The sequence below is a fragment of the Alligator mississippiensis genome, chromosome 4 (genome assembly GCF_030867095.1).
Source record: "Alligator mississippiensis isolate rAllMis1 chromosome 4, rAllMis1, whole genome shotgun sequence".
Lineage (NCBI taxonomy): Eukaryota > Metazoa > Chordata > Crocodylia > Alligatoridae > Alligator > Alligator mississippiensis.
The window spans coordinates 85,163,267-85,177,201 of NC_081827.1; the positions used below are offsets into that span (position 1 = coordinate 85,163,267).

Genomic DNA, 13,935 nt, shown 5'->3' on the forward strand with positions numbered 1-13,935 from the left:
ACTTACAGCAACAGGACTCTGCAGCGTTACTCATCATTTCCTCTCCCTGCTTCTAGGTGCTTCTGGGTTTGTAGCCAGCAGTAAGTTTGAGCTGGGGAAGGGATGTTTAACCCCCACTCCTGGCCCCAGACCCCAGGTGGGATTTGCCGGGGGGGCAGTCTCCCCCCCCCCCCGCACTGTAGACAGGGCTGCATCCCCAGGCAGGTTTGCCCCCCTCATCCTCTTGTCAGCCAGCCTTCACTGCTGCAGCTAGGAAGCAGAGGGGTGGAACCAGCCCTGCTCTCTGGACAAGACAGCCCAGCCCAGCCTAGGGCTGGAAAGCATCCTGGGGGACTGATTTAACTTGAACTAGGAAGGAGTCTGGGACAGAAACTTCATAAACTGGTTTGACATGTAACCACTGCAAAGGCTTGCTTGGCTGCAAGCTGAGTGGGTGAGCTGTGCCTAAGAACTTTGCAAGAAAGGCAGCACAAAGCTTGCAGAGGGTGCAATAACTTTTTCCAAATGGAGGGTATGCTGTGCAACGTGCATGCTTTTTACTGGAAGATTTGAACCGTAACCAGAGCCCACATTGCAAACCCCGGACTCTGATTGGCTACTATGGAGCCATAAAAGCTTCATAGTAGCTAGGGTCAGAAGGGACCTGAACAGATCATCTAGCCTGACCCCCTGCCACAGGCAGGAATGAATGCTGGGTTCACAAGACCCCAGACAGGTGATCATCTAACCTCTTTTTGAATTTGCCCAAGGTAGGGGTGAGGATCACTTCCCTGGGAAGTTGGTTCCAGATTCTGGCCACCCTAACTGTAAAATATTGCCTCCTGATCTCTAACCTAAACCTATTCTCCATCAGCTTATTACCATTATTCCTCGTCATCCCAGGTGGTGCTGGGGAGAAAAGGATCTTCCTATTTGCTGATGATCTCCCCTGATGAGTTTCTAGGCAGCCACCAGGTCACCCCTCAGCCTCCTCTTGCTTAGGCTGAACAGGTTCAGATCCCTCCTCATAGGGCCTGTCCTGCTGCCATTACACCAAACAGACGGCCCTCCTTTGAACTCTCTCCAGGCAGGCCACATCCTTTTTAAAGTGCGGCACCCAAAACTGGATGCAGTACTCCAACTGCAGCCTGACCAATGTTGCATAGAGGGGGAGGATCACCTCTCTGGACCAGCTTGAAATGCATCTTTGGATGCATGACAAGGTATGGCTGGCCTTGATGGCTGTGGTCTGGCATTGGCAGCTCATGTTCATCTTGGAATTGATAATGACTCCAAGATCCCTTTCTGCCTCTGTGCATTCAAGAATGGAACTCCCCAGCCTGTATGTATGCTGTGGATTCCTTCTCCCAAGGTGCAGCACTCTGCATTTACCTATGTTGGACCCCATCCTATTTTCATCTGCCCACTTTCTAGTTGCAGCCTCTCTCTCCTTTCAAGTGTGCCCACCTTGCCCCACATCTTAGCGTCTTCAGCAACTGTGTAGGCATCAATGCCACAGTCACTTAATTTATTAATGAGAATGGTGTGAGAGACAGTGTCAAAGGCCTTCTTAAAGTCTAGAAAGACTACGTCCATGGTGATACCATCATCCAAGGATTTATTTACCTGGTCATAAAAGGCGATCAGGTTGGTCAGGCAGGACCTGCCTTTGATGAACCCATGCTGGTTGCCCCGGAGCATGATCTCCCCTGCTGGCCCCCCACAAATGTGCTCCTTGATGATTTTCTCCAAGATCTTCCCAAGTACCGAGGTGAGGCTTACAGGCCTATAGTTACTTGGGTCCTCCTTCCTCCCTTTCTTAAAAATGGGGACCACATTAGCTAGTTTCCAGTCCCCCAGCACCTGGCCAGATGACCACAAATGCTCATACAGCTGGGTCAAGGGCTTTGCTGAGGAAGGGAGGGAAAAGCAGCTACAGAGTGAAGCTGTAGCAGAGCTGTACCAGCCTGGAGAAAGGGGCAGAGACTTGGCCCCTCCTTCCCACCAGGCAGAGGGAATGAAGCTGAGGCTTGCTGGGGAGCAGACTTCAGGACAGAGGAGAAGCTAAGTCATCCCAGGAGAAGCTGATTCCCCACCCAGGCTCAGAACTGTGTAATCAGGGACGCAGGTACCCAGGGAAAGAGTGGGGAAGGGTTGGTAAGCTAGCTGGGAGAAGCTGCCTGGTCAGGGACCTGAAGAGGGAAGTCCTCTGTTTGGGCTTGAAAGGCTTATACTACAGGGACAGAGGCCTGCAGCGGGAATCCCCTGACTACACTTGGAGGTACTGGGGGAGAGAGAGAGAGCCCAGAGAGGGAGCAGGCTGTGAGACTCCTAAAGCTGCATGTGTGTGTGAGGGGACACTTAACCCTTAGTGTTTGCAGGAGGTGTAGTTTTCAGAAGGAAACTATAGAAAAGAAGCCTATTACCTGCAGTGGCTGATCAGAGACTTGTGTTTTTGCTGAGTTACCAAGAAAGAGCAAAGAGTCCACCTTCCCCAGAGCAGCAAAAGCCTCACCTCTGCCACCTAATAGTGGATTATAGTTAAAGCTGTGTTGCCATTTATTGGTCACACTCCCCTTCCCATAACAGAGGGAAATCAACCTGAGTTATGGGGGGGAAACTGTTTTAAAGTGTTATGACCAGGTGAATGGAATCATTGAGGTTGTTTGATGCATGTGGGACCACCCAGTGTGGTGGAATTGTTAATCTATTGTTGCAGTTGTAAATTCTATTCAAATTGTTGGTTTTATTATTAACACATATATATAAACTTTCTTCTCTTGATTAATCATTTATTTTCTGTCTGTAGTTGTGTATAATAAAGAAACCCATTTGTTTTATTGGACTTAAAGTAAATTTTTGGGCAGTGAGGTTAAGGGACACACCTCTCCAAGGGACTCCTCAGTCAGCAGACTTGCCTGAGGGGGTTCCCAGGGCTACTGGCTCCCTGAGGATCCAGAATCTGGCATATCACCCGGCCTAGCGTGCAGGTGGAGGTTACACACAAATCAGTTAAATCTGATACTACATTCAACCACTTAAACCAGTTTCAGCCATTTTGGACCTGGTTTATGTGTACTGAGCTTCTGTTCTGTTACAGGTTTAAACTAGTTTCTGATCACTTAAACCAGTTTATGTGTAACTTCTGTCCCTAGCCTAAGATTTGGACTGTCTTATGCAGCTGAAAGAATCTCCCTCTGTCTAGTATAAGCAGTAAAAGGCTGGGGCTAACGGGACTTAACTTCTCCCCCCACAAACTGAGCTGGAGACAGTGGCTTCAGTGCCACTGCAGTGCCATGCTCAGCACCCTCATCGTGCGCTTCTCCACTGCCACGCTCACAGCACTGGCACACAATGGGCCCAGAATGACCCTGTGGGAGAGAGGAGCTGGGTCAGGCAGGCATACTCCACACCCCACAGACCTCCCCAAATAATATTTTTCTAGTGTTACTTATACTCTCTAATATTCACTATTCAGGCAAACTCCAGTGCATTTTTGGAAGAAGAAAGAAGCCTGCTTGATTTGAGGAAGGATTTCCATAACCTGGAGCCTTTGACAGGATGGGATAAGGGAGAATCAAATTGAGGGGAAAAAAAAAAGGAGAACCCTGGTGGAATCAGTGTTCCACCTCCCTCCAAAAAATAAAAAAATAAAAAGGGAGAATCATTATAGTAGTGAACAGGGTTGTACCTAAGTTCTCAAGCCACATGGGGAAATACGCAAGATGGAGGACTGTCAGAAGCTGTATCCCATGAAGCCCATTGTCCAGACCCCTACAGACCGCTAACAGCAAGCATTGTCACTCGACCAGAAAAAAGAAATGCAGAGATATGAAGAGGAAAATGTAAGCTTGGCAAAGCTGCTGAATATTACAGCTAGGAAAAATCAGGGAGTTCTGCTTAGAAAAGCATTTGGGAAATAAATGCAGCCTAGAAATACTTGCTTGCAAAAGAAATTTGACTTCTATTTTTTCTAGAAACCAAGGGATCCTTCTCTAACCCCTCAAGGGTCCCCTCTCTATCCCTCTTATTACTTAGGCACCTCATCTAAACTGGGATCACTTAACATTTTTCATTTGTGCTTGTCCAGTTGTTGTTTTAGCTAGATGAGATTTTCTTGATCCCTCCCTTTCCTCAGCTGTATTCTGCTGCTTCTCTTTTATTTATCTCTGTCTTCCTTCCTTCTTCCCCTTGTGTTTTTCTTCCCCTTTTCTCTTCTATTTTTTCCCAGTCTATTCCTCTCCACTAACATCCTTTTTCTTTTGCACCCGCAGCATGTATATGCTGCTCCTATGCTTTTCACATCAGGTGGCCTTTCCCTCCCTGCTCAGATCTGGCAGCAATCTCCACAGGAGGGTGAAGCCTGCGGCTGAGTAGTGGGAGTGACTTAGGAGGACGGCAGTAGTTTGACAGAATAGGATGAGGACAGAGGGGTTATGAGAGGATTCACAGTGGTGTTTAAAAAAGATTGGAGCATTTTTCAAAACTACTCTAGACTGACTATGCATGTTATATATTGTTCTTTTTGGGAGAACAATGAGGTTCAGAGTGAGACGTTCTAGAGCAAAGGTTCCCAAACTTTTTCTTATTGCCTACCCCCTTCCAGATTTACCAGCTGCCCATGTACCCCTACCAGCATGCATTGTATATTTTTATCCCTTAAATGCCAATTAGTATTATAATGAAAATTAAATGCTCCATTATACAGTTTCTCCCACGTACTCCCCAGGGGTAAGCATAACAAAGTTTGGGAACCTCTGATTTAGAGTAAGTTTTCTGTGTGCCCCACTGGCACTATTAGCCACCAACAGTCTCACAATTTCCTTGTCATCCCACATATCTGCCTGTATCCCTCTGTTGCCCTTGTTTTGGACTGTAAGCTCTTTGGGGAAGGCCTAGTCTTTCTTCTTGGTTGGTACACGACCAAGCAAAATGGGGTTTGTGACTAGGGCTGTGCTATTACTATACAAATAAGCAAATTCTATAAAGACTGACACATCGCACATCTGTTCCCCCTATTTCTTAACAGGAATGGACACAGGAGTGAGTCATGATACTGAAATCAGCAGAATCGTCTCTATTGTTGAATTTCTTAATCCCACCAGCCAGACATGCGATCTTCGCTTCTTGCTGCTACTGGAAGCATCACAATGGATTGTCTTGCGCTGCAGTGGCTCCTTCATTCTTGCATAATCCCACACTTCAGCAGTGGTGTAAATTAAACGGGGAGAACATGCACTGAAACTCCAGGCACCCCAGGCAAGAGTGAAAAGCAATGCAATTGAATTAATCCACTCTCCATTTGTGCAGTCACACAATTTGAAAGGAGAATTGAATTCCTCAGCAAGTAGGCAGAGCAGGCTCAGTAAAATGTTTGGGGAGTATTTTTTTTTTTTTTTTTAATTCTAGTGCAGGAAGCAAAGGGACACTGGTCTGTTAGTTTATCAAATCTGTCAATTACTCCTGCTCAACTGATCCGTTTATAGCTGCAAAACCACTCAGCATTTCCTGCCCTTTCCTCTCCCTGTTGTATCTCTCCAAAATGTTTTCATCCTTTGACGGGTACTGAAAGACCTCTCTTAGGAACAGGAAAGTAGTGAGCAATAGAGTCACTGATAAGTACCTCAGTGGTACCCAGTTCTCAGCACAGCTGAGAATCCAATAAAGCTGAAACTGGTTACAGATTCCTTTTCACTATGGACACATGATTAATGTAATTTTATATCCATGCTAGTTCTTTGTGGGGAAACTAAGTACTACAATATTTTGGGGGTGTAGGTTGTAGCCATGTTGGTCTAAGGACATAGGCAAACAAGGTTCTTTGGGTGAATCTGGTAAGTTTTATTAGACCAACTTAAATGGTTGGAAAAAAATTCCATCCAGGAAGAGCACACACCAACTGCAGAGACTTCCTCAGCCTGATGAAGGGTTTTTTTAACCCGAAAGCTTGCTAAAAATTTTTTTTCCCCAACTATTTAAATTGGCCTAATAAAAGATATCAGATTCACTCAAAGAACAATATTTTCATGTATACTTTAGCCAGATGCACAGACACACGCACACAGCTGGTTTCAAAACCTGCATGGCCGACAGTATTTGACAGGCAGTCAAATCCTGCGCTGCCAAGATTTCTTAATTGTGTAATCAAGTGACAGGGTTTGGGGGCAGGGGAAAAATTAGATGATCTATTAGAGCACTCTAGCATTAGAGAGATATGGAGCAAATGTGTGAGGTTTCTGTTGACTTTTCCCTACTATTAGGGGTGATGTCAAGCACAAGTGCAAATACGGCTGTTCCATTAAGCGGGCCTTTGAACTTTTGTTCATTACTAAGGCATTCCAAAGTGTCAATTCTATTTCCAGAGCACTCCGAACCATGAGCGCGTAAAGACCTTAAGTTGCAGGAAAACCAAAAAAACTGGTCTGAAGCAGGATCAAATAAGAATGGCTTAAAAGAGCACCGCACACCAGAACAGGGTTTTGCATCAGCGTGTTTCCATGGTCACAATCAGACAGGTAATAGGGAACAGTTTTGTAAAAGCATTTCAATGCTGCTCATGTTCTCTCCTGACATCCCCCTTCTGGGATTGCAGCTCAAATCTACAACTTTATATGGTTTGTTTAATCCCATTTCTGTTCACTCTGAAGCACATTCCATCCTGCACAGCATATTGCACCTAGTGAAGAGAAGGCCTGTGCACCCTGTATGAGAGTTAAAAGGACTTTTATTTTCAGAACATGCTGGCAATATTTCAGAAGGACTAGACTAATTCTGTGAGCTTAGCACTGAGCATCCCTGAATAATGGGTAGTCTGTTTAAAAACCACTTGTGTTTGTCTCTGAAATAGTCATTTGTTAAAGTGGCACCACTGTGTGCCAGGTCACTAAAAGTCAGATCCAATAAAGGACTTAGAGACACTGACCTAAAAGTTAGATGCTGCTGCACCTGTGGATCCTGCTGGTTAGGGCACACACTTTGGAAAAGGTCCTGGTTCTGGTCTCTACTCTAGGGATTGTTTAGACATTTCACACTCAACAAATTAATGGATAATAAAGGGAGACAAAACCCTAGTACCTAGGACTTTCCCTTCTAGCTGAATACCCCAACCACTGGGCTACAGTCAGGCTCTTGCACTCTCTCTCATTCTGGTCCTATGAATCTTTCATTCCTTCCCACACAGTGGATTGGCTCCAACAGGAGGAGTACTGGAACAACTAAGCTATTTTATAAAGAGGAGGGTGAAGACTGTTTAAAAAAGAAAGTACATTTTATGCATTGTAATGGATCCAGGATGGTGAAAAAGGGAATGTGGCAGTGACAGAGAGCACACTGCATGCATCTGGCAGCTGAGACCAGAGCTTTTGGCAGAGAAGGGGGGTGTAACTATATCCTCACCTCAGACCTTATGGATCTGTCCCTACCTATGCAATTTTATTAAGTGAATGCAGTTTACTACCTGCAGTCATGACTCAAGCACATGAAGCCCCAGAAATGAATAGGAGTTCAGACATAGTCCTGTGATCAGCATTTGCTATTAGGTAACTCTAAGCAGCTCCCTATTGAGCCTGCAGTGAAGGGCATTTAAGGTTGGTTTAAATGTTTATTACATATACAAACGGCCAGATTCTCAAAAGAGTTCCAACTTTATTAAAGCACCTAAATGACCTGGCCAATTTTTAATAGTATAAGCTCAAGTAGCAGTAACTCCTACTGTTTGAGGTGGTAGGTGCTAGATGTTGAGGATTTTAAAGTTCCTGAATGCAGATGTGCAACAACACTGGTGTGTAGAAACTCATTAGGGATACCAAAGCTTAGATTCTGTTTTCAGTAAGAGTCATAAAACATGCTCACAAATTGTAGAGTAAGCAACGTGCATCCTAGCATACAATGGGCTCTGAAAAAAAAAAAAAAGCCCCCAACCTTAGAACTAGTTAACAAACAAATCACTTGTTAATCTATAAAATGCATCTTTACCCTGCCTTTGAACAAAGCACTTATACAACTCTCACAGTAATTTCTTTTGTCCCCAGCTAATTTGGCTATTTCTGTTTGTTTTAAACTTTTCAACATAAAATTTAAAGAAACCTAGTATGGAAATTACAGAAGGATGCCTCCTTATTCTGGTAGCAAGCATACAGGTATGGAAAAAAAGGATGGATTTTTCTCCTAAAAAAGTAATGAGCCACACAAAGCTTAATCTTGGGGTCCATTATGAACACTCCAGGAGAACGGATTTCTCATTCTATCCTTCAATACAAACCCTAATAATTATTGCTACCAATTGTTACATTTTGTTACAGCACACTTTAAATCACCAACACATTAACATTCTCTAATAAAGTAAGAAAATAACATATGTTCCTAGTCACCTGCTGAACACATGGCATAAGGTGTAAATTCATTTATTTGATTTCTTTCATTGCTAAGGGCCTCCTTAAATTTAAAGAATCAGATTCAAAGCAGTAACCTCAATCTGGAACACTTATGCCTTGGAGAGAGTCAGGATCTTTTTTCAAAGGAAAAGAAGGGCTTTAATAAGCAGCATGCAATTAGCCACAACATGCTACTAGGGATTGTTTAATTGAGGCTGCCATACTAAATTAACCAGATGCATACCAGTGAAATCACTAGTAAACCAGAATTAGATACATGTGTTATCAATTATTTCCATTAGGGGTTATAATGAAAGCATGGGCTTTGCTTTGATTTTTTTTTTCCTTTACTCTTCAGTGCCAAACAAAATTAAATTGAAAGGGGGGGGGGACAAGAGCTCACAAACTACCTCCCTCTAGATGATAAGGCCTTCACAATCATTATGTGTTACAATTGCCAAAATACCTCAGAGCTTCAACATTAATTAGTCCATGGATCCCAAAAACCCTGGTGATTGACAGTTCTTGTCTGACCTTAGTGCCTGGGCAATCAAGTTAATTCAGGCCTTAAAGAATAATTATGGCTACTTAGCTCTATGTATTTTACAGATGGTTTGTTCTGGGAAACTTCTAGGCAATTGTATGTTGTTTCATAATGGCATTAGGAAAAATACCCCTATTGTTATATTAAAATCAGGTCCAGAATATGAAGAGACGTTATTTACCATCATTGAGCCAAAAGTCCTTTAACTCCTAGTAAACTGAGTAATCTGAAAAGCTTCAGCCTTGTCACTGGATTTCCTTGCTTTTATTTACTTTATGGTAAGTAGATATCATTTTAAGGCAGTTATATTTTGCCAGACTTAAAAACAAGATGAATTAAATGTCAGGAGTGGACACAAATACTCCATCCTAAAGACGTAACTGGAAATAACTCTCATATATAATATACATTACACCAAATCTTTAGTTATAATTCCAGAGCTATGCATGAAGTCTGTTTTTATGGTATCAAATTTTTCTTTGGATGCTAGAAAAATTATATTGCTAAACAAATTAAAAAACATCAGTATCAACTGTGCCACATAGAATGAAATAAATGGAACGGAGGTATTATCCTTCAATAAATAAAAGTAGTGATTTCAGTTGCAACCTTGGTTGAAAAGGTTTGGTCTCTACTATACAACAAGAAGGATGATCTGGAGGTTATACCACTAGCCTGGGAGGTACATGCAGACATTCCCAGGACCAGATCTACCATCACATGGCTTACATTAAGCAGCATGATCATAGCTCTGATCCCACTTGTGCAGATGTTTGCTGGTGCCAGGAGCTATGCTGGGAATGTGATCCAAGTAAATTAACATGGGGGGAGGGTTGGGATTGGGTGCGGGGTTAGCAGGTCTGAAAGGAGATTTGGAAGGGGGGGTTGGTGGAAAGGGGGGCTGGCAGATCTCTGGGGGTGTTGGTGGGTCTGTAGGGGGTTGTCTGTCTGGAGGGTGAGGGGGGATAAAAATAGCCAGTTGGACTGGGGATGAGGGGAGGTAAAAAAAGGGCTCAAGCAAGCAGTTGGGTTTTCCCAGCCCTGGGGCTGCACTCCCCTATAAGTACTTTGATTGAACTAATCCTAACTAGTTCAACTGCACCCATATTGTCTATATCCTACTCTGCTACAGATTTTCTTTGTGACTCTGGGCAAGTCACTTAGAGCTAGTTCCAAGAAGAGGTATGTATACCTAAAATAGGTTTCAGGTGCTTAAATCCAAAATTATAATCCAAACAAATCCCCTGCTCAGCTGGTACTTAGACCTGGTACTTAGAATTGCCCTGGTCTATGCAGCTCAGTGTCTAGCTTCCATCTACACTTGGTCAAGATCAAATAACTATGCCCTCTCAAGTCCCCAAAGGGTCTTAGGAGGCATTCTTAGGATACACATAGCATGCCCTGACAGTATCAAGGCTTTACAAAACACAATGGTGGCTACTTTCTTTTAAAATGCAGGCAGAGGAGGTGGTGTCCACTTTTTCTACAACAGTCTGATGTAATTAGAGCACTTGCCCGGAAAGTGGGTAGTCTAAGTTCAATGTTCTCCACAGTCTAAAGCAGTTTTGCCTCCTAGGACAGTACCCTAACCACCAGGCTAAAGTCTCTATGGGTGTGGGGATGCTCCTCCCCTTCCTGTTGAAACTGTGGCAGTGCAATAAAGACAGAGAGAAAGTACAGAATGGCCCCTCACTCAGTAACTTTGTAGTTAGAGCGCTTATCTAGGTTCTCATCCTAGCTCACAGCACTCTTTTGTATTTTGTCCTGTAATTCTTGAAAATAAATATAGGAGCAGTGCTAGGAACAGAGATCAAAGAACATGGCTCTCATCTTGCAGCTGAACAGTCACTAGCCAAAAGAGTTATCTGTCTTTGCGTGCTCACTCTCTTTCTGGCCCCATGAATCTTGCATATCTTTATGCACCAGAGTGGTGGAGAATGCCAACTTTCTCAACCTAGCCTATTTCTTAGAGATTAGGGCACTCCCCTGACAGGTAGAAATGGTGGAATTTAACCCTTAGGCTGAAGACAACATGGTATCTATCTATGTTTTCTAGACAGAGGGTGCCTCTACATGTGTGCTTTACTGTGAAGTAGACAGATTAGCTCCACAGTAACGTGTCACCATCTACATGTGCTGGTATTAGGGTGCTGTAAACTAATTAACTCTGTCGTTAGATTGAACTGTTCTCCCACTTTGTTATAACAGAGTAATTAATTGCACTGAAATGCACATGTAGATGCTGACTGGGGGCATAAATTGCACCCAGTCAGCCCAGCCAGCCCAGGGCCTGCTACACCCCAGCTCAAATTGCTGCTGTCCTGGGTGCACATGTAGATGCTCCACCCAGGAGCAGTTCACTCCGGCTCAAACTGCTCTGTAGTTTATTGTATTAATTGCATATGTAGATGCACCCAAAATGTATAAAAATTTAAGCATATAGGTAAGAATGCAGAAAAGAATAATTCAGTACTTTGCATTCCATGGATCAAGAATTATATCCTGTATCTTTAAAACAAAAACATATAGGCTGCATTTTCAATTTAGTCCCACTCCAGAATCTTATTGCTGATGCAGATTAAGGATTGTGAACAGTAATGTCCAGAGATTTTTTTAACATTACAGATAATAATTCCTTAATATGTACTTGCCTACAAGCAGCATGTAGGTATTAAGAAGGCATTTCCTGTAGCTTTATAAAAGCAATGCATCTTATTACACGACAGGATCCTGGCACAAAAGTACAATTTAAGAATATATTGTAAGTCCAGGTTTTTAGATTTAACCCATAATTTCCTGAATTCTGTAGGCTGATCCCCTAATGTTATTTTAATATACTTTTGTGAAACTTTATTTCCTCTGAGGATTTTTATAGTAGGAAAAGAATCACCTAAAGTATTAACATTTTCAGACCGTGGGCTGCTTCCTGCAGAGTCTGAAAAAGAGGAAACCATTAATTGCCATGAACAGTACATAACTATTGTAGGATTATTTGTTCTTTAATGACAGCTTGTAGCAGAAATAGAGTAATTTGAGAGTGACTCTGGTTTCTAAATCATTGTCATTATGCTACAACTTCGTAAGCTTAATCATTGAGACTGTAGCAGTAGGATAGCCATTAGCATGCAAGACTGAAAAGGGAGGAAATCTAATCAGTAGGCCTAATACAAAGAATATAGGGTGCAGACAGAAGTGCAGCTCCCGGCTGTAACTCAGAATGATTTTTGCAAAGTGTTACCCCAGACCAAACAGAAGTTTACTGTTGGTTTTAGGGGAGAGGGGAATCTGGCTTTTTTTTTTCCAAGGAAAAGCTTTTGTGTCCCAAGTCAAATCAGCCAAATCAATTCCAAATCTGTGAGTCATTCAAGAATCATATGTGGCCCTGCTACCGGCAAGCATCCTCCAACCCCACCTGGGGCTTCAGATGCTTCCAAATCCTTGGGTGGGCACCCTGCATGCAGGCCCAAGCCTGGAGGCTTGGAGTTCAGATGCCCCTGAGTTTCATTTGCCCTCCGCAGTATAGCTGCAGCAGCAAGCTAGGGAGGAGTCTCACATTTCCATAAAGTTGGCATATAGCCAAGATCGTTCCACTGGAAGTAAAAGTGGAAAGCTAACTTATGCATTGCCTTTGTCAGGGTACTACCCTCTGCCATGTTGATGCTTTTTCCCCAGCCAATAGGAAAACAACCTTGATGGTCGTGGTATTTCGCCTGCCAGGGCTGTGCTAACCTATCCTTGTCTTAGGTTTCCATCAGCATGCTTGTCCAATATGGGCCATGTGTTTTATAGTCATGCTCAGTGTGGGCTCTATCCCATCAGTTTCATAACTGGTTTCTATTACAGACCATATGCTCCTTTTGGAAGTAGTTTAATGCTAGACAATGTTTTTAATTATGTTTCCTTGTATATTAATATATGACAAAGGGCTTTCCCACCATGCTGATTGGGGAAAAACTACATCTTATGTTTGAGTAAATATGGTATATTAAGCACTGTTGGTAAAAATAGTATATGCATGGATCTGGACAGACAGACAAGTTATAGCAAATTATAGGGAAAATTTTAGCAAATGTTTTGTGTTTTCTCTGTCCCAGAGAAAGTAGGAGCTAAACTGTCGTAATTTAGAAGTTGTTCCGTTCAAGGGTAAGCTGCCCCCATTTTGCTTCCATTATCTGTGGGATAGAGTGGACACAGAGCAGCTGAAGTGAGGTAATTAACTTGATATAATGATATAATTTGTTTATCTATCTATTCTCCTTGTTCTCTTTTCTCAGAAATAGAAGTGTGCAGAACAGTTTTTGTTATAAAATTTACTGTTAATACTATTACCAGCCCCAGGCTGATACCACTATATATTAAAGTTGCCCAACACTTTCCACTGTAAGAACTGAATTGAGTTGAAAATTTGCATGTAAAGTACCTACCACAGGCTGGATGATTTTTTTTTTTTTTCTGAGAGGATGGAAAATCTCAGCCAAATGGTTCACCTGTTTCTAGAAATATTTGTATTACAAAATCCAGATGCCTTTTTCTCTGAACATTTCTGTGTTTTGCAGTAGGAGGGGAACACTGAAATCAGATGAGAACCTGCTACAGGAAAATGGGACAAGGAATTGGGAAGGGGAAGAGGGAGACTGGGAGACAGCTGAAGGGGTGGAAGAGACAAATGGGAAAGGAGATGGAAGGGACAGGAATCAGAAATCTGAGAAGTGGAGATTGAGACTGAATAGGCAAGGGGAATGGGACTGAAACACGGCGTCAGTACAAGAGAACAGACAGGGATAGGTTGAAAAGGACAAACAGAAGTCTGTGACCACTACATGGAGCCTGAATGGAACCCAAGCATTTTGAGTCTTGTCATTCTTGTGCTGTCACACGTCCCATTGGCAAAGTGTATGTCCCCTCTCCCATACTGTTGATCCACAAAGAGGATGATAACTTTCTAATGCTATCTGTTACTCATTTGGCTTAGGAGGCAGAGAATCTGTGTGGTTTCTAGCAAAATGAAAGCTAAGAGGGGAAATGATTGATATCTTTAAA

General features: G+C 42.9%; 1 protein-coding gene and 1 long non-coding RNA gene across 3 annotated transcripts in view; one reads left to right on the forward strand and one right to left on the reverse strand.

The window, feature by feature from the left end:
* POC1B (POC1 centriolar protein B) overlaps positions 1-13,935 on the reverse strand; it is a 392,982-nt gene that overhangs the window by 148,225 nt on the left and 230,822 nt on the right. The gene's annotated exons all lie outside the window — the stretch shown is intronic.
* On the forward strand, positions 1,860-5,746 carry LOC109281516 (uncharacterized). Its single transcript, XR_002088177.2, has 3 exons — positions 1,860-2,107; positions 3,458-3,824; positions 5,009-5,746. It is a non-coding gene; the product is annotated as an uncharacterized LOC109281516 (long non-coding RNA).